Source organism: Furipterus horrens, unplaced genomic scaffold (genome assembly GCF_987537825.1).
Source record: "Furipterus horrens unplaced genomic scaffold, mFurHor1.1.pri manual_scaffold_4, whole genome shotgun sequence".
In the NCBI taxonomy this organism is placed as follows: domain Eukaryota; kingdom Metazoa; phylum Chordata; class Mammalia; order Chiroptera; family Furipteridae; genus Furipterus; species Furipterus horrens.
In genome coordinates this window covers 85,660,927-85,680,584 of record NW_028327174.1, presented here as the reverse complement: position 1 = coordinate 85,680,584, position 19,658 = coordinate 85,660,927, and the positions used below count along the sequence as shown (strand labels likewise).

At 39.1% G+C, this 19,658-nt stretch overlaps 1 protein-coding gene and 1 pseudogene across 1 annotated transcript in view; one reads left to right on the top strand and one right to left on the bottom strand.

Annotated features, from left to right (window-relative positions):
• The window catches only part of CRYL1 (crystallin lambda 1), a 130,108-nt gene that overhangs the window by 36,228 nt on the left and 74,222 nt on the right, over window positions 1–19,658 (bottom strand). The gene's annotated exons all lie outside the window — the stretch shown is intronic.
• Window positions 2,127–2,929, top strand: LOC150012330 (acidic leucine-rich nuclear phosphoprotein 32 family member D-like; annotated as a pseudogene).

Genomic DNA, 19,658 nt, shown 5'->3' with positions numbered 1-19,658 from the left:
GAAACTCTATGCCTTTCTTCAGATCATTTGATTATCAAAGAGGCAAGAAAACTTGAACCAGAAGAAACCCAAACCTGCTTCAGTGAGTTATGTAAGGTGTTTTGTTTTGTTTGTTTTTTTACCAGCACATTGGCTTAAAGTTTTGTTGCTGTTGTTGTATTTAATAGTAACCCAATTGTGGTCAATTTGCTGAGCCAGGGTTATGATGCCTGCCTCATCCATGTCATGTTCATTTCCGCTCTTCATTGGGGAGCTGACCCCCTCGTCTGAGAACGGGAGTCTGACACACTGTTAATCAGGACCATCATTACTTGTTGGTGATTACAAAGCTAAGAGAGGCTACAGGCATTCTCTCTGGGGCTGGGAGGAAAGGCAGGGAGATGAGGGGGCTGACAGCCGTGCAGCAAAGCAGGCTTGCTCTGAAGCAGCCTTGCTCTGTCTAAACCCTGGCAACATGATGAGTGAGAACACCCCACCCAACCTCGATGCATTCTCAACTCTATAGTGTCTTCCTCAGGGTCCTTTCTAGAGAAACCACCGAATGTGAAATATTAGCAAAAGTTCTATCACTACAAATGACAATTAGCTAGACTTTGCTTAATTAAATGTGACAACACTTCCAATGCAATGACTATTATTTGTTTGTTTGCGTGGGTTGTTTTTTTTTTTTTTTTTTGAGATGGGAGGGAGATGATATTCTCATGGAAAACCCCTCTGGTGGCATGCTAATTTTGACAAACAAAACTTCGGGGATGAGGAAAATACAGCATAACTTCTCAAATATCATAGCAATTGGAGCTCACTCATGTCAGGCAGAATCAGATAGTTAAAAGGTGGGGCTGAGTTTAAACACTCCTTTTTCCCTTCCCATATTGAAAGGAAGAAATTGAAGAATGGTATAACAGGTACTTACTTATATTTTAAAAGTAAGTCATTTATAAATGTCCTGTTTTATTATTAGTAAAGCTTACCCGTGACAGCACCCAGAGATCATCAGGGCTGTTTTGGGAAAGCAGCAGGGAGGGCCACAGCAAGCCAGCCCTGGATCACTCCCAGAAGGGAAGTGCTGGATAGGAACTCATGTCTGAGCTTTACCCACTTGCTGTGCAACAACATGCATTTTCCAGAATAAATATTTTCATGAGGAAAATGAAATTTCATTGATTTTCTAAAAACCCACTCAGGCATTTAAATAGTCATCCTGTTGCTAGAAAAATCTACATTCACTAATGCAAAATATCTGGAAGCAATCTTCAGTGTGCTTTCCAGAAAGAGAGAAAAACTAAATTAGAAGATTTTAGTACCAACGGTATTTTACATGCAAAGAAGTCTATTAGCCAATTTCAGGGAGAAAGACATGGGAAGAAAAGAAAACATGAGCTCAAATCCTGTTGTAATCATGGCAGAGGGCAAGTCTTTCTCAAGTTGAAGATGGAAATGTTCCACATGATAAAGTCTGTCTGTTAGCACTAATTAACCTTCTGGCTTTAATATGTCTAATCATCACCAGCAGTCTCTCATCACTACTTCTTCCAAGAGCACAATCTTAAAAATCTATCAGATTAATAGACTGTTATGACTATATTTCTTAAGAGGTGAACGCCTTAACTACAAAAAAAAAAAAAAGGAAAAAGAAAAAGCAAATCTTGGTCTAAAAGAACAAATATGTGTTAAGGAAAAAGAAAGGGAAACAGTACAAGGGTTTCAATATCACAGGCAATAAATTGCACTATGCCCTGACCAGGGGCCCAATTATTTCCTTAAAAATCAAAATAAAGTTTTTATAAATTGTATATTATAATTCTAAATAGAGTTCTACAACAATATAGAACAAATTATACCCAATCAAGAGAGAACTTGCCAAAGTAAATATCAGTGTAGACTGAATTTGGGACATTACTTCCCTGGGGATTAGGTGTTATGTTTAGCAGAATTAATGCAGCTTGTATTAAATAGCAGCCCTTGAGGGTTTCTCTCTGCTTCTGTGAATAATTTGGCTCTGGGGGCTCCGCTTGCTTGCCTGCACACCACCCACTGCCCAGGACCACGCTGCAGGCCTCTGCCACTTGCGACGGTCCTAGCTGCACAGGCCAGGATGCCTCTCCTCCCTCTGCCCCTGCCATGGAAAGTTAAGTTTTAAGAGGGGGGAAGAGGGAAACATGGACATGAAGAGGAAGATCCACCTGGAGCTGAGGAACCGGACCCCAGCAGCTGTTCAAAAACTTGTCCTGGACAATTGCAAATCAAGTGATGGGAAAATTGAGGGCTTAACAGCTGAATTTGTGAACTTAGAGTTCCTCAGTTTAATAAATGTAGGCTTAATTTCAGTTTCAAATCTCCCCTAACTACCAAAATTGGAAAAGCTTGAGCTCAGTGACAATAGCCTCTGTGGGTGTCTGGACATGTTGGCAGAAAAACTTCCAAGTCTCACACATCTAAATTTAAGTGGAAATAAACTGAAAGATATAAGCACCTTGGAACTTTGAAAAAGTTGGAATGTCTGAAAAGCCTGGATCTGTTTAACTGTGAGGTTACTAACCTGAATGATTACCAAGATAGCGTCTTCAAGCTCTTGTCCCAACTGACCTATGTGGATAGTTATGACGGAGAGGATCAAGAAGCTCCTGCCTCAGATGCTGAGGTGCGTGGTATAGATGAAGAAATGGATGACGGAGAAGGATAAGATGAGGAAGATGAAGAGGATGAGGATGGTGAGGAGGAAAAGTTTGATGACAAAGAGGATGAAGATGACGATGACGATGTAGAAGGGGAAGAGGACGATGATGAAGTCAGTGGGGAGGAAGACTTTGGACACGATGAAGAAGCTGATGAAGATGAAGATGATGAAAATAAGGATAAAGAGGAGGAAGAAGGCAGGAAAGGTGAAAAGAGGAAGAGAGAAACAGATGATGAAGTAGTAGATAATTAAGACTCTAAATAACTAGCCCTGGCTGGTTTAGCTCAGTGGATTGAGCGTCGGCCTGCGAGCTAAGTGTCGCTGGTTCGATCTTCCAGTCAGGGTACATCAGAGAAGGAAAACTCTGACTCCAAAAAACCTCCGCTGCCTTGCGGCATACCTCTTCTGGGGAAAGGCTAAGGGAGTAAACCCCGACAGAAAATCCGGAGCCGGAGTCCCTAAGGCGGTTTGACGTTGTAGTCAACACCGGCAACTCCTGCGGCGCACCTGAAGCCAAGCTGTATCGACTCCGTCTTTCCCTTGGACCCTTCAGCTGCGAAGAGAGGGGGGGTCTGCTGCATGGGCAACAGCAGACCCTCCATATCACCCTGCCCAGGCTCTGTAGCTTCAGCTCCACTGGAGAGGACACTCCAGCGTCATCGCAAGATGTCAATTCAACACGGGAGGAGACAGATGCCGTGTCACTCCTGAGTCGGACTGCACAGCCATTCTCGGCGGTGCAGATAGACACTTAAGAAGCTACACCATCGTCTCTCGAGACGGACGGCTGCCGACGACGACGACGAAATAACCTCCAAAAAAAGAACTGTTCAGTATTGGTTGGACGGCTCATATGGATTTGGTAGCTGTTTTTTTTTTTTAAAAAAAAAAGGTAGCTGTGATACAAACCTCAGGACACCCACCCACCCATAGAGCCAAAGAACAGTTCCTGTGACATTCCACCTTCCTCCATTTAGTCCCTTTTGGATATTCACCACCGAGCTTGGGAACTGCACCCCAACAAAATTGTAAGCGTTGTTAGATTTTCATGTAAGACTCTTGCTGTAGCATGGACAGCTGTGATTGGTAAGTCAACCATCTGTGGCTACCAGTTACACCAGATTATAACAGCATTTTTACTTTCTGTACAACACAGCAGCTTTGTAAATAAAATCTTAACATACGGGGTCGGGGGGAATAGCAGCTCTTCCTCAGGTGATACACTCTTTCTAGTTGCTGGAACAAAATGTTTGCACTAAAATATATATACATGTATTTTAACTAAGAATGGAGGTTTTCAACATTAGCTGGCTTACAAACTTCAGGTACAAATTTTGTAACTTTATTTAGAAGAAATTGCTCTGTTTTATTATTTTAAAAATAAAAATTATCTTTTAAATACATTTTATTTTGCTTTGACAATCAGACTTTATGCTTGCCTCTTCCTTACTCCCTCTTATCCACTCAATCTCACTTCCTTATCTATGTCACTGAGAACTACAATCTTTTATACTTATCTACAATAACACTCATTTCATTTTATTTCAAATTTGTTTTCTTCTTAAAAATGGAATTGAGTTGCTTTTTCTATAATGGTCTTTATGTGATATTTTTCTGTGTCAATGGTTGCTAATACGAACACGTGTTAAATAACCAAGCCCTCAATTTCTAATGTAACTCTGGCCTATGGCAATATGAGTATACACTCGAGGGGTCACACACAAATTATTGGGAGTATTATGCTTGCCCCTTCTTATTCTACTAAAATTTCAGAAAGCCACCAAGTAGTGTGCTCTTTGCCAGACACTGTATAAAGAGGCATTTTCTGTCATGCCTAGATCCTTAAATGAGTCCTCCCTGCCCAACAAGCATGAAGTTTCCCAGGAAGTATCAAAGTGAAGGTAATGTGTAGTGGGATCACTACTTCAATGACTAGCATTACCAGGCCATGTAAAACTTTTAAAGAGACGCTCAAAAACATCTCTGTTCAATAGCACTTCTGACATTTTACCTCCCATTCAGGAAAAAAAATAAAAAGTTAAATTTAGAAAGATAATCACAGGGAAACAATTTTTAGCGTAATTCCTGTTGAGTTCGATTTTTCAGCTGTTTTAGACATGCTGATTTCAAAACTGCAGTTAGTTTTCTTCTATCACATCAAGTTTACTCTACAGTTTATCTTACTTTTTTTTTTTTTTTTTTTTTGGTTTTTCAATTACAGTTGTCCCACTTTTTTCCCCATTGCTACCCCCTACCCAACCCACCCCTTCTCCCACAATCATATCCACCCTCTGTTGTCCATGTCCGTGAGTCATTTATACATGTTCTTGGATTAAATACAGTTTATCCTTTTTTAAGTATATTTTATTGATTATGTTGCTATAGTAATTCCACTTTTTTTCCCTTCACTCCCCTCCTCCCAGTACGCCCCTTCCTCCAGCAATCCCATCTCCCTTAGTTCATATCCATTGGTCATGGATATAAATTCTTTGGCTTCACCCTTTCCTATATTATTCTTAACTTCCCCTTGTCTATTTTGTACCACCCAATTATGCTTCTTAATCTGTGCACCATTTCCCCATTTATCCCCCTTCCCCCTCCCAGCTTATAACCCTCCAAATAATCCCCATACCAATGATTCTGTCCTATTCTGGTTTCCTTAGTTGGATTTTGTTTTTATTTTTTAGATTCAGTTGTTGATAGTTGTGCGTTTGTTGTCATTTTAATGTTCATACTTTTGATCTTCTTTTTCTTAAATAAGTCCCTTTAACATTTCATATAATAATGGCTTGGTGATGATGAACTCCTTTAGCTTTATCTTGTCTGGGAAGCACTTCATCTACCCTTCCATTCTAAATGATAGCTTTGCTGGATAGAGTAACCTCGGTTGTGGGTCCTTGCTTTTCATCACATTGAATACTTCTTGCCAGTCCCTTCTTGCCTGCAAAGTTTCTTTTGAGAAATCTGCTGATAGTCTTATAGGCACCCCTTTGTAGGTAACTCTCTGCTTTTCTGTTCTTGCTTTTAGGATTCTCTCTTTATCTTGAACCTTTGGCATTTTAATTATGATGTGTCTTGATGTGGTCTTCTTTGGGTCTAGCTTGTTTGGGACTCTCTGTGCTTCCTGGACTTGTATGTCTATTTCCTCTGCCAAATTTGGGAAGTTTTCCTTCATTATTTTTTCACATAAGCTTTCAATTTCTTGCTCTTCTTCTTCTGGTACCCCTATAATTCAGATGTTGACATGTTTAAAGTTGTTGCAGAGGGTCTTATGCCTCTCCTCATTTTTTTCAAATTTTGTTTCCTCATTCTGTACTGGTTGAGTTTATTTCTTCCTTATATACCAAATCATTGATTTGAACCCCAGTTTCCTTCCCTTCACCATTGGTTTTGTGTAGATTTTCCTTTGTTTCATTTAGCATAGCCTTCACTTCTTCCCTTATGTGTCTGTCATACTTAAGCATATCTGTCAAGCCTATGAGGCTATTTATCACCAGTGTTTTGAACTCTGCATCTGTTAGGTTGGCTATCTCCTCATCGCTTAGTTCTCCAACGGGAACCTTGATCAATTCCCTCTTTTGGGCCATACTTTTCTGTCTCCTCATCTTGACAGGCTCCTGTGTTTGTTTGCCTCTGTGTCTTAGGCAGAGCTGTCGCACCTGTTACATTGTAAGAGGCAGAGCCTAGATATTCGTCAGTACAGGGCAACTTGTTTCACCATGTTGTGGTGCTGTGTGGGGGAGAGGGATATGAGAGGGAACAATGCCACTTGCTCAGCACGCACTCCTTTTCCAGGTACTTCTCCCATTTCTGTATGGGACTGGTGCCTCTCTAGCTGTTGCCCTGGCTGTCATTCCCAGAGTGAGTGGGTCTGCAGATGTTCTAGGACCGTGGGGGCCCTTTAAACAAGTGGACTCAGCTGAGAGGCTGGCAGTTTCTTCCTCTGCCCCAAACCCCATTGGTTTGCAGTCAGAAACAATGAGGCTTGATTTTCCCTGGCACTGGGACCATGAGCTGCGCAGCCTGGTCTGGTACTGGGAGCACTCCTCACGTATCCCTCCCTAGTTTTTAAAATGTGTGACCACTTTTTCCACTGGCCTCCTGCTGCCACCACCACACCACATCCTCTCCGCCCTGGCTCTGCCTCTACTGCCTGTCTGGATGAATTTCTTCTTTATTTCTTTGTTTATTGGACTTCCACGCAGCTCGATTTTCTGGAACTTCTGGTTGTCTCTAGTTTTGAGGTAGTTGTATTCCTTCTTAGTTTTGAAGGAAGACATAGCATGTCTGTCTAGGTCTCCAACTTGGCCATAAGTCCAGCTTGTCTTAATGCGACCACTCTAGGCTGGGTGAAGCCTGGATCAAGGGAAGCACTAATGCTCTCCTATTGGCTGAGAGCAAACCCTCCCTTGAGTGGGAAGGTGTGGGAAATGACCTTGGAGACCAGCAACATGTTCGTACTTGCCTAGGCTATTCAGTTACACATGAGACAGTGTGGTGAGAGTTTGTGTGCTGCTCTATTAGTGAATCGTATTCGAAAGTGTAGTCCGAGTTCTTGTCTGTATACAAGGAGTTAGCAGAATGTATTTTTTTATTTAAATATATACTTATTTCCTTTCCTTCAGATCATGTCTGCCTCTGCTATTTCTTGTCGTAAGTCCCTAAACAACCTTGATTCGCTTTGTTATATTAAAGGACAAACATCACCATATTTGTTAGGGAAGCCTATTTTGCATATTTTAAAGTAAAACTTGGTGATCAGGATAAGTCTTGGGCCCCTCACAAGGTGTGCAAGCAGTGTGTTGAGAGTTTACAGATGTGGACGAAAGGAACACGTGATAAATTGCCATTCGGTATACCTATGGTTTGGCAAGACCCCAGAGATTATTCAAGTGACTGTTACTTTTGTACATTGAAAATATCAGGATATAACAAGAAAAATAAAGGTAAAAGAGAGTATCCTAGTCTACCATCAGCTATAAGCCCAGTGCCTCATTCAGCTGAAATCCCAGTGCCAGTTTTCATTCAACTACCCTCTTTTGAAAAACAGGAGTATGCTGAAGAACTAAGTGACGGCAACAATGAAGATTTTGAAATTGAAGATGACTCAGTTTGTAAGGGATTTGATCAGCATGAGTTGAATGATTTGGCATGAGATTTGGGACTATCCAAAAAGGCTTCAGAACTCCTAGCATCAAGACTGCATGAGAAAAACTTGCTTGAGAAAGGAGCAAAGGTATCCTACTTTTGATCAAGAGAAAGTGCATTTCTGCAGTACTTTCAAAGTGGCGGTGGCTTTGTGTATTGCCATAACATACATGGTTTAATGGAGGAATTGGGAATTCCAATCTATAACGCAACTGAATGGCAACTGTCCATCGATAGCTCAAAGTGGAGCTTGAAGTGTGTCTTCCTCAACTATGGCAATTTATTTGGGGCGGTCCCAATTGGCCATTCAGTTTTTTTTTCATGAAGAATATGAAGACATAGAGTCATTAATCTGCTGTAATATCACAAGTACAACTGTATCATCTATGTTGACCTTAAAATGGTCTGCTTCCTTCTTAGTCAGCAACGCGGATACACCAAGTATCCCTGTTTTCTGTGTATGCGTGACAGCAGAGCTCGTGAGAAGCATTGGGTGGAATCAAACTGGCCTCCAAGACCTGACCTATAACCTCGTGATCCAAACATTGTACATGAGCCACTTTTTGACAGGAAGAACATTATATTCCCACTTCTGCCTATAAAACTGGGTCTCACGAAGCAATTGGTTAAAGCTTTGACAACTGAAGAAGACTGTTTCAAGTATCTCATTTTGGCATTTCCTAGCCTGTCATTTGAAAAGATAAAATCCCTTAATATGTATGTTTGGTAGAAGAACTTTATGACTTGTACATAATTTGACTTACAGTAACAATATATTGCCTTTATATGAATAAAATAGCTAAAGAAACAGTATAGTTAGGTAATTTTTTCTTTATTTTCCTTTGTATGTACATTTTGTAAAATTTGGGGGACAAAGGGAGGGTATTCTGTACCTTAAAAAGTTGACGTGATAAAGAAAAACTGGGGTCATTTTTGGATTCAGATGCCAAAAGTTAATCAAAAACAAGTGTCAGCTCTAACTCAATGAAAACTGTGTTCCCCAGTCACTAATAAGATATATATATATATGTTTATTTATTAGTTTGTCTTACATTTGTTTACTGAAAAGTGACCTTTGGCCTACAATAAAATTCAGCTAAAAATGGCCCCTCATCAGATTTACCCAACAGGTACCACAACAGCTGTTTAAAAAAAAAATAGAGACTTCCAGTTAAGATGAAGGCCCAGACTGACACGCTCCATCTCTCTCTACAACTAAGAAGGACTACAACTACCACAAAATCAGAAATAACCAGAAGTTCCAGAAAATAAAGCTATGGAAGTCCAACGTATGAAGTTATAAACAAGTGGTACTCATCTGGACGGGTAGGAGGGGCGAAGTCAGGGCAGAGAGGTCATGCTGTACTGGCGGCGGTGGCAGCTGCAGCGACAAGCGGCAGGACTGTGGTAAGCACAGACACCCGTATTTAAGGGGAGGTGAAAAGCACCTAGGGAGTACACCTGGCTGCAGAGCAAACCTATCAGCTCGCGATTCCAACGCCAAGGAAGGCAGATCCCCATTGCCTCGGACAGTGAGGCCTGGAGGGTGTGGGGATGGAGGAGGAGGTTCCCAGTCTCTCAGCAGAGAATAGCAGGAATCCATCTTGGACCCCCACCCCCACAAAAAGTGCTACAGTGTGGTGAGAAGGGTTGCCTGGTAGTGACAAGTGCGCAGGAGGTGTGAAAGCCCCACCCAAGAAGGAAAGGTCAACAAACCTGTCAGGATGGCAGGGATAATGATAGAGATCCCAATCATGCAGCTGACCACAAAGCAAATACATGAATTAACGGACAAACAGATAGATAATCTTTCTGAGGCTCAGTTCAGAGCTATAGTTATAAGACAGCTTATAGAAATAACAGCAGGACTTAATCAAGACAGGGAAGGAATGAAAGCTAGTTCTGCTGAAGTGAACAAAAACACATACAAAACAAGTGGTGAGGGAAGGAAAACCAGGGATCAGATCAACAAATCGGAACATAGGGAAAGAACAAACAGTCAACCAGTGCAGAAAGAGGAAACAAAAAGTGAGGAAAATGAGGAGAGGCTCAGAAACTTATTGGACAGCTATAAGTGGGCCAACATCCAAATCACAGGGTTGCCAGAAGGTGAAGAAGAACTAGAAATGGAAAAGTTATGTGAAAAAAATAACGAAGCAGAACTTCTCTAACTTGGGAAAGGAAATAGACTTACAGGTCCAGGAAGCACAGAGAGTTCCAAATAAACTGGACCCAGGGAGAACCACACCAAGACATATTATAATCAAAATGTCAAAAATTAAGGATAAAGAGAGACTCTTAAAAGCATCAAGAGAGAAGAGAACAATTGTGTACAAAGGGGTCCCAATTAGACTATCAGCGGACTTCTTAAAGGAGACTCTGCAGGCAAGAAGGGACTGGCAAGAAATATTCAAAGTAATAAAAGCAAAAACCTACAACCACGATTACTCTATCCAGAGAAGCTGTCATTCAGAATACAAAGGCAGAGAAAGTGCTTCCAGGACAAAGTAAAACTGAAGGAGTTTATTAGATCCAAACCACAGTTATATGAGATGTTAAAGGGACTTGTTTAGAAGAGGAGGTTCACAACTATGAATATTAAAATGAAAATTGTATCACAACAACCAACAACAGAAGCTAGGGAATCGAAACAAAGGCAAACTAAGTAGGCAACGAGAGTGGAAAAAGAATTATAGGTATGAGGAACATATTGGGGAGAGGTTAGTGAGGAGGGGTAAGGGGGAAAGGGAGGGAGATAATGCAGGAAATAAGAAGCATAGTAGGAGGGAGTGGAGTAGACAGGAAGATGTTGAGAAGAACCACATGCACAACTAATGGGCATGGACTAAGGGCAGGGGGACAACTGGAGGCAGGGGCAGTCACTGGATGGAGGGAAGCAGAGGGAAAAGAAATTGGAACAACTGTAATAGCATAATCAATAAAACATATTTTAAAAAGTAAGCATATATAATACTGAAAATAAATGTAGTTAAACAAATTCATGTCTAATTGTTCAAAGTTACAAATATAGTGCATATGCCAATAAAAATTTCTCCCATTAAATTGGTAGAAACTCCTGGTTGAGGAAATATGATGGACTAGGAAACCTAAAAGTCTTCCCTCCGCAAATACCGGATAATTCTATATAAAACAAATTATCCATTTAAATGAATAGCTGAGCTCTCAAGGAAATAAGGAAAATCATGAGGTAAAATAAACAAAGAGGCTCAAAGTCAGTGCAGCAGTAGAGTGATGCTGTGATAATTCAGTGGTCTCAAAAGAGGGTTCAAATACCCTCAGAATGAGATGTAACCAGGAGCTGGAGGATTTAGGGAGTTGAAATAAAGACCCTTATGATAAGACTGAGACCCTCAAAAGGCTGTATTTTCAGTGAACTGTTGGCCTAGTTTAAACAAAAACATAGCCCATCATCCAAGTTTAGGGTTTAAAATTATACTAAACATGTGGTCTGGACACTCCCAAGCTAAAAACAAACAAACAAAAAAACAAACATAAAGATTGCTCCCAGGCTAGCAATAAGCCTGGTAGATGCAAACTCAAAAAAACACTGGAAGGACACTTGCTAAAAAAGACCTCACCTTTCTTTGGATTCACAAAGAGCCCCACTGAAGAAAACACAACTCCAAACTATGAAATACATGAAACCATCTAGATAAAATAAAAACCAGTATTAGATAACAAACACCAAACCTTCAAAAACCTGAAAAATAGGAGAGTATGGTGGAATAAGCATGCTTAAATTAATTAAAAGTAAAAAAAAGGAGACTTGACTTGGGGTGGGAAACACACAATAGTGTACAGATGATGGGTTATGGAATTGTGCAATTAAAACCTGTATAATTTTATAAACCACTGTCATACCCAATAAATTCAATGAAAGAGGAAAAAATAAATTAAAAAAGAAAAATAAGTATAAGAAAGAAATCAAACCCAGAAATATCAAGTTGATTTTTAAAAGCATTAACTAGAATGCTTAGAAATTGAAATTAAAAATAAAATTACTAACTATTTAAGCAATAGTATAAACATAGCTGAAGACAGAATTAATAAACTAGAAGATAGAGATAAGGAAATTATCCAGGAATAGAAAAACAAAATCTACTAAAACAAAACTTGACAAATCATCAAGGAGAATCAGACAAACCAAGCATTGTGTAACATTTTAACATCTCATAATTATCACTAAAAAAAATTCAGTACAGGGAAGAAATAAACAACACACATAATAAGCTTGATCTACTGGACAAATATAGAGAATCTTGCATCCAAAGGCTGAAAAATACACATTTTTCCAAGCACAAATGAAACACTTATAAAAGGTGCCTATACACTAAATTATAATGCAGGTTTCAATAATTCCAAAGGACTTGTATCATATAAGCCATTTCTTCTACTATAATGCAATTAAGCAGAAATCTACAAACAAAAAATTACTTTATAGACTTCAAAAATTGAAAATCAACTTCTAAATAGTTCATGAGACAAAGTGAAATCCTTATGGAAATTAAAATATACTTAGAACACAGCAGTAATGAAATATTCCATATCAAAATTTCTGGGGTGCAATTTAAACAATTCTTGAACAGAGATTTATTTTTCAAATTTTTTTAAGAAAAAAAGGCTTCAAATATTAAGAAACCAAATACCCAATTTAAGAAATCAAAAATAAAACTGAATGAATCTAAAGAAAACAAAAAGGTGATTACAAAAATAACAGAAGTCAATAAAATAAAATATAGGTCAAGAACAGAGAATCAAAATCAAAATTAGTTCTTTAAAAAGACATAGAGTTGGCAAACATCTGGAGAAGTGTCTCTACCCAGTCACTACGAAATGGAGTTCCTCAAAGCTCGATCCCAGGTGCTCCTCTGTTCTCATCCTATACAGGCATACCTTGCAGACATTGTGGGTTCAGTTCTAGACCACTGCAATAAAGTAAATATTGTAATAAAGTGAAATAAGCCAGGCAGCAAAAGACAAATACCATATGATCTCACCTATAAGTGGAACCTAATGAACAAAAACAAACAAATTAGCAAAACAGAAGCAATGACATGGAAATAAGAAACAAACAGTGACCAGAGAGAAGGGGGGAGGGGGATAAAAAGGGGAATGGTCTAATCAAGGAACAAGTATAAAGGACTCATGGATATGAACAACAGGCTGGGGATTGACTGTGAGAGTGGGGGATGGGCGGAGCAGGGGAGAGCAATGGGGGAAAAACTGGGACAACTGTAATTGAACAACAGTAAAATAAAATAAAATAATATGAATAAAGCAAATCACACAAATTTTATGGTTTCCCAGTGCATTTAAAAGTTATGTCTAAGTCAGGATCCAAAATGGCAGAGGAGTAAATGGAAGGTACACTAACCTCCTCCCAGGAACAGTCTTGATTTACAACTTAATTTTGGAGAAATCATCTGGAATAACCAACTGAACACTAGCTGTACAGAAGTCTTATAATCACAGAAAGACAGAAAAGGCCGATACATAACGTGACCGGTAGGGAGTGCAGAGATGCGAAAGGGCTGGCTGGGCTCCTACGGGTGGCAGCTGAAGGCACTGAGAAACAGCTCAGCAGCCAGGGGTTCCCCCTGAAATGGGCAGGGTCTAAACCCCCAGCTAGGCTTCCCAGCCTAGAGCAACAGAGTGGAAAGTAAAATAGTATCCAACTGTGAAAAGCGAAAAGCCACAGGGTTTCTTGCTAGCCTGAGAGAAACAGCTGGAGAAAAAAAGCTCTTAAGTGAATCACGTATGAAAATATTTTGGCCCCCACTTACCCTGGGTTCAAGTAGAGGGAAGGCAGAGAGGATTAGAGACACTTGGGGAGAATTTGGGGCGGTGGCTTTGAGGGGAGAACTGGGGGAGCAGTCGACCGGGTCCCAGTGCTGACTCACTCCCAATACTGCAGGCAGACCTTTCCCCTCCAAGTGGCATCAGTCTGAGGGGAAGCAAAAGCCCCGCCTACAGGAATTAAGCTGCCTCACCGTTGGTCTTTAAGCCTGATGGTTGATCACAGATTGAATAAATTAACAACTAAAGGAGACAAAGGCAGTAGATCCCTGGTAGTCTCCAACAGGCTGCCTAGGGTCAGACTGGTACACGATCTGATACCACCAGGGGCAGATCCAAGAAGTGCAGATCAATCTAAGAAGCAGCAACAACAAGAAGAGTCAGAAAAATGGGGAGCCAGAGAAACAACCCTCCATCGAAAGGAAAGGAAGAATCCCCAGAAAGAGCGCTAAATGAAATAGAGGGAAGCAAACTATCAGATATGGAATTCAAAGCATGGATTATGGGAAAGATCAATGAACTCCGCAAGCTCAAGGAAAACTACAAAAACTCCAGGGAAACTACAAGGAACTCCAGGGAAACTACAAGGAACTTACTGAGAATTACACGAACATGAAAAAGGACATAGAAGCTATCAATAAGAGCCAGGAGGAAATGAAGAATACAATTTCTGAATTGAAGAACACAGAAGAAGGAATTAAAAGCAGGCTAGAGGAAGCAGAACATCAGATCAGCAAGCTGGAGGACAACATACAAAAAACTCCCAGACAGTGCAACAAAATGAAAAAAGACTATACAAGAATAAAGAGGTTTTAAGACAGCTGCAGGACAACATGAAATGTGATAATATCCACATTATAGGAATTCCAGAAGGAGAAGAAGAGAAGCAAGGGATAGAAAATCTGTTAGAACAACTAATGACAGAAAACTTCCCTAACATGATGAAAGAAAGAGTCACACTAATCCAGGAAGCACAGAGGGTCCCAATGAAGAGTAACCCCAAAAGGCCCACTTCAAGACACACCATAATTAAAATGGCAACACTGAAAGAGAGAATTCTAAAAGCAGCAAGAGAGAAACAACTAATAACATAAAAGGGAGCTTCAATAAGGCTATCATCAGGTTTCTCACAGAAACACTACAAGCCAGAAGAGAATGGCAAAAAATATTCCAAGCAACGAAAAACAAAAGCCTACAACCAAGAATACTCTACCCAGAAAGGCTCTCATTCAAAATAGAAGGTGAAATAAGTTTCCAAGACAGAAGAAGGCTAAAGGAATACATCTCGACCAAACCAGCATTGCAAGAGATGCTAACGGGTCTGCTTTAAAAAGATGAAGAAAGAGGGACAGACAGAGAGGAACACAAGTACAAATGGGGAAAATGAAAATGAGTAAGTACCTATCGATAATAAACTTAAATGTAAATGAATTAAATGCTCCAATCAAAAGACATTAAGGTAGCTGAATAGATTAGAAAGCATGACCCACATATATGCTATCTACAAGAGACACCTCAAAACAAAAGATCTACACAGACTGAAAGTGAAGGGATAGAAAAAAGTATTTCAAGTAAATGGGCATGAAAAAAGGCTGGGGTAGCAATACTTATATCAGACAAAGAAGATTTCACAGCAAAGGCCATAAAAAGAGACAAAGGAGAATATTTCATAATACTTAAGGGAAAAATCCATCAGGAAGATATAACCCTTGTAAACATATATGCACCAAACATAGGAGCACCCAAATATGTAAAGAAATTTTTGAAAGAATTCAGGAAAGATATAGACAGCAACACACTCGTAGTAGGGGACTTTGACACCCCATTGTCAACAATGGACAGATCTTCAAAGCAAAGAAACACCAAAGACATTGAGGCACTGAAAAACACTCTAGATCAAATGGACTTAGTTGATATATGTAGAACTTTCACCCCAAAGAAGCCAAATACACATTCTTTTCAAGTGTACATGGAACATTTTTAAAGATAGACCACATGGTAGAACACAAAACAAGCCTCAACAAATTCAAGAACATTAAAACTATGTCAAGCATCTTCTCAGATCACAATGGATTAAAATTGAAAATCAACCTCAAGAAAAATACTCAAAAACATTCAAACTCATGAAGACTGAATAACATACTATAAAATAATGAATGGGTTAACAATGACATCAAGGAAGAAATTAAAAAGTTTCTGGAAACGAATGATAATGAACATACAACAACCCAAAACCTATGGGATACAGCGAAAGCAGTCCTCAGAGGAAAGTTCATAGCAATACAGGCCTACTTTAAAAAGATAGAAGAAACTCTAATAAAAAACAATCCTACAGCTACAAGAACTAGAGGAAGAACAACGAACAAAGCCCAGAGTGAGTAGAAGGAAGGACATCATCAAGTTCAGAGCAGAATTAAATGGCACAGAGACTAAACAAACAATTCAAAAGATCAACAAAAGTAGGAGCTGGTTCTTTGAAAAGATAAACAAAATTGACAAGCCTTTAACCAGGCTCATCAACAAAAAAGAGAGAAGACTCAAATAAATAAAATCAGAAATAAGAGAGGAGAAGTCACAACTGATACCACAGAAATACAAAGGATTGTAAGAAATTATTACGAACAACTGTATGGCAAGAAATTTGACAAACTAGATCAAATGGACAAATTTCTGGAAACATATAGTCTTCCAAAACTAAATCAAGAAGAAGCAGAAAGCTTGAACAGATCAATAACAACTAGTGAAACTGAAGCAGTAAACAAAAAACTCCTAGCACACAAAAGCCCTGGACCAAATGGCTTCACCGGTAAATTTTACAAAACATTTAGGAAAGAACTAACTCCTATCCTTCTCAGACTATTCCAAAAAATCCAAGAAGAGGGAAGACTCCCAAACTCATTCTATGAAGCCAGTATTACCCTAATTCCAAACCAGGTCAAGACACAACAAAGAAAGAAAACTACAGGCCAATATCGCTGATGAACATAGATGCTAAAATCCTCAACAAAATATTGGCAAACTGGATCCAGCAACACATTAGAAAGGTTATACATCCCGATCAAGTGGGATTCATCCCAGGGATACAAGGATGGTTTAATATTCGCAAATCAATAAATGTAATATACAACACATAAACAAAAGACAAAAATCGCATGATCATATCAACAGATGCAGGAAAAGCATTTGATAAAGTACAACACCCATTTATGATGAAAACTCTCAGCAAAATGGGAATAGAGGGAGCATACCTCAACATAATAAAGGCCATATACAAGAAACCTAAAGCCAACATCATACTCAATGGGCAAAAACTGAGAGCATTCCCCCTGAGGTCAGGAACAAGGCAAGGAAGTCCGCTCTCTCCACTCCTAGTCAACATAGTCTTGGAAGTTCTAGCCACAGTAATCAGACAAGAAAGAGAAATAAAAGGCATCCTGATTGGAAAAGAGGAAGTAAAACTGTCATTATTTGCAGACAACATGATAGTGTACATAGAAAACCCTGTAGACTCCACGAAAAAACTACTCGAACTAATAAGTGAATTCAGCAAAATAGCAGGGTACAAAGTAAATATTCAGAAATCAAAGGCATTTCTGTACACCAACAAGAAAATCTCAGAGATATAAACTGAAAGAAAAATCCCATTTACCATAGCAACAACAAAAAAATAAAGTAACTAGGAATAAACTTAACCAAGGAGGTAAAAGACCTGTACTCAGAAAACTACATAACACTGAAGAAAGAAATTAAGGAAGATACAAATAAATGGAAGCATATACTATGTTCATGGATGGGAAGAATCAACATCATTAAAATGTCCATACTACCCAAAGCAATTTATAGATTCAATGCAATCCCTATTAAAATACCAATGACATATTTCACAGACCTAGAACAAATACTTCAAAAATTTATATGGAACCAAAAAAGAGCCTGAATAGCCACAGCAATCTTGAGGAAGAAGAACACAGTAGGAGGAATCACAATACCTGATGTCAAACTATACTACAAGGCCACGGTAATCAAAACAGCCTGGTACTGGCATAAAAACAGACATATAGATCAATGGAACAGAATAGAGAGCCCAGAAATAAACCCAAGTCTATATGGTCAACTAATATTTGACAAAGGGGGAAGGAACATAAAATGGAGTGAGAAGAGCATCTTCAACAAATGGTGTTGGGTGAACTGGACAGTGACATGCAAAAATATGAAACTAGACCATCAGCTTACACCATACACCAAAATATACTCAAGATGGATCAAGGAGTTAAATGTAAGCCATGGCACCATTAAGGTCCTAGAGGAAAACATAGGCAGGAAAATTTCAGATATCCTACGTAGAAACATTTTCACTGATATATCTCCTAAGGCAAGGGAAGTAAAGGAAAGAATAAACAAATGGGACTACATCAAACTAAAGAGTTTCTGCTCAGCAAAAGAAAATATCAGCGAGATGAAAAGGGAACCAACCGTATGGGAAACTATATTTGTCAATGATACTTCAGACAAGGGATTGAGCTCCAAAATATATAAAAAACTTATACGACTCAACACCAAGAAGACAGACAACCCAATTAAAAAATGGGCAAAGGACCTGAACAAACACCTCTCCAAAGAGGACATACAGACGGTCCATAGACATATGAAAGAATGCTCAACACCACTAGCCATCAGAGAGATGCAAATAAAAACCACAATGAGATACTACCTCACACCAGTCAGAATGGCCATCATCAACAAATCAACAAACAACTAGTGCTGGTGAGGATGCAGAGAAAAGGGAACCCTGGTGCATTGCTGGTGGAAATGCAGACTGGTGCAGCCACTATGAAAAACAGTATGGAATTACCTCTAAAAACTAAAAATGGAACTGCCTTTTGAACCAGCAATTCCACTGCTAGGATTATACCTGAATTATCCTGAAACCCCAATTCAAAAGAACCTATGCACCCCTATAGTCATAGCAGCACTATTTACAATACCCAAGTGATGGAAACCGTCTAAATGCCCATCTGTAGATGAGTGGATTAAAAAACTGTGGTACATTTACACCGTGGAATAATGTGCAGCAGAAAGAAGGAACTCCTGCCATTTGCAATGACATGGATGGAAGTAGAGAGAATTATGCTTAGCAAAATAAGCCAGGCAAAGAAAGAAAAATACCATATGATATCACCTAATACAGGAGACTAATGAACAACACAAACAAATGAGCAAAATTGAACCAGAGACATGTAAACAAGGAACAGAGTAACAGTTATCGGGGGGTAGGGGGAGAGAAGGTGGCTAAGTTGGGAAGAGTTTAGTAAAGGAACTAGTATAAATAACCCATGGACATGGAAAATGGGGTAGGGATTGACTGTGGGATAAGGAGTGGGCTGGGTGGCGGGGGAGCAATAGGAGGAAAGTGGGACAAGTATAATAGAAAAACAATAAAAATAAGTTAAAAATAATAATAATAAAATAAAGAAAAATCAGCAACCAAGAATATATTCATCATGATCTCAGTTCATTTAAAATTTCTTCTGTGATTATCTTCAGTGACTTTACATCTCTTAGTTCCTAATACTCAAACTTATTTCCACACTGTTCCACCTTTGCAGAGAATTTAAGGTCACTCCTTAGAATATTGTCTGAGTATGCAATTGTCTGTAAACTAGCTTTTTAATTGTTGATTGTTCAATAAATAAATAAATAAAAGTTATGTCTAAACTATACTGTAGTCTATTAACTGTGCAATAGCATTATGTCTTAAAAACAATGTACGTACCTTAATTAAAAATAATTTATTGCTAAAAAATGTACACCATCATCTGAGCCTTTAGCGAGTCATAATCTTTTTGCTGGTAGAGGTTCTTATCTTCAATTTGAAAGAAAAAAAATAAAGGAAGTATCTGTGAAGCACAGTAAAGAGAAGTATACTTATATTGTCTCCCTATGAAATTCCAACTAAGCCCACAGCTAAAATCACTCAACTCATACATTTATTTTTCCTTCTCAGACCATCTTCATA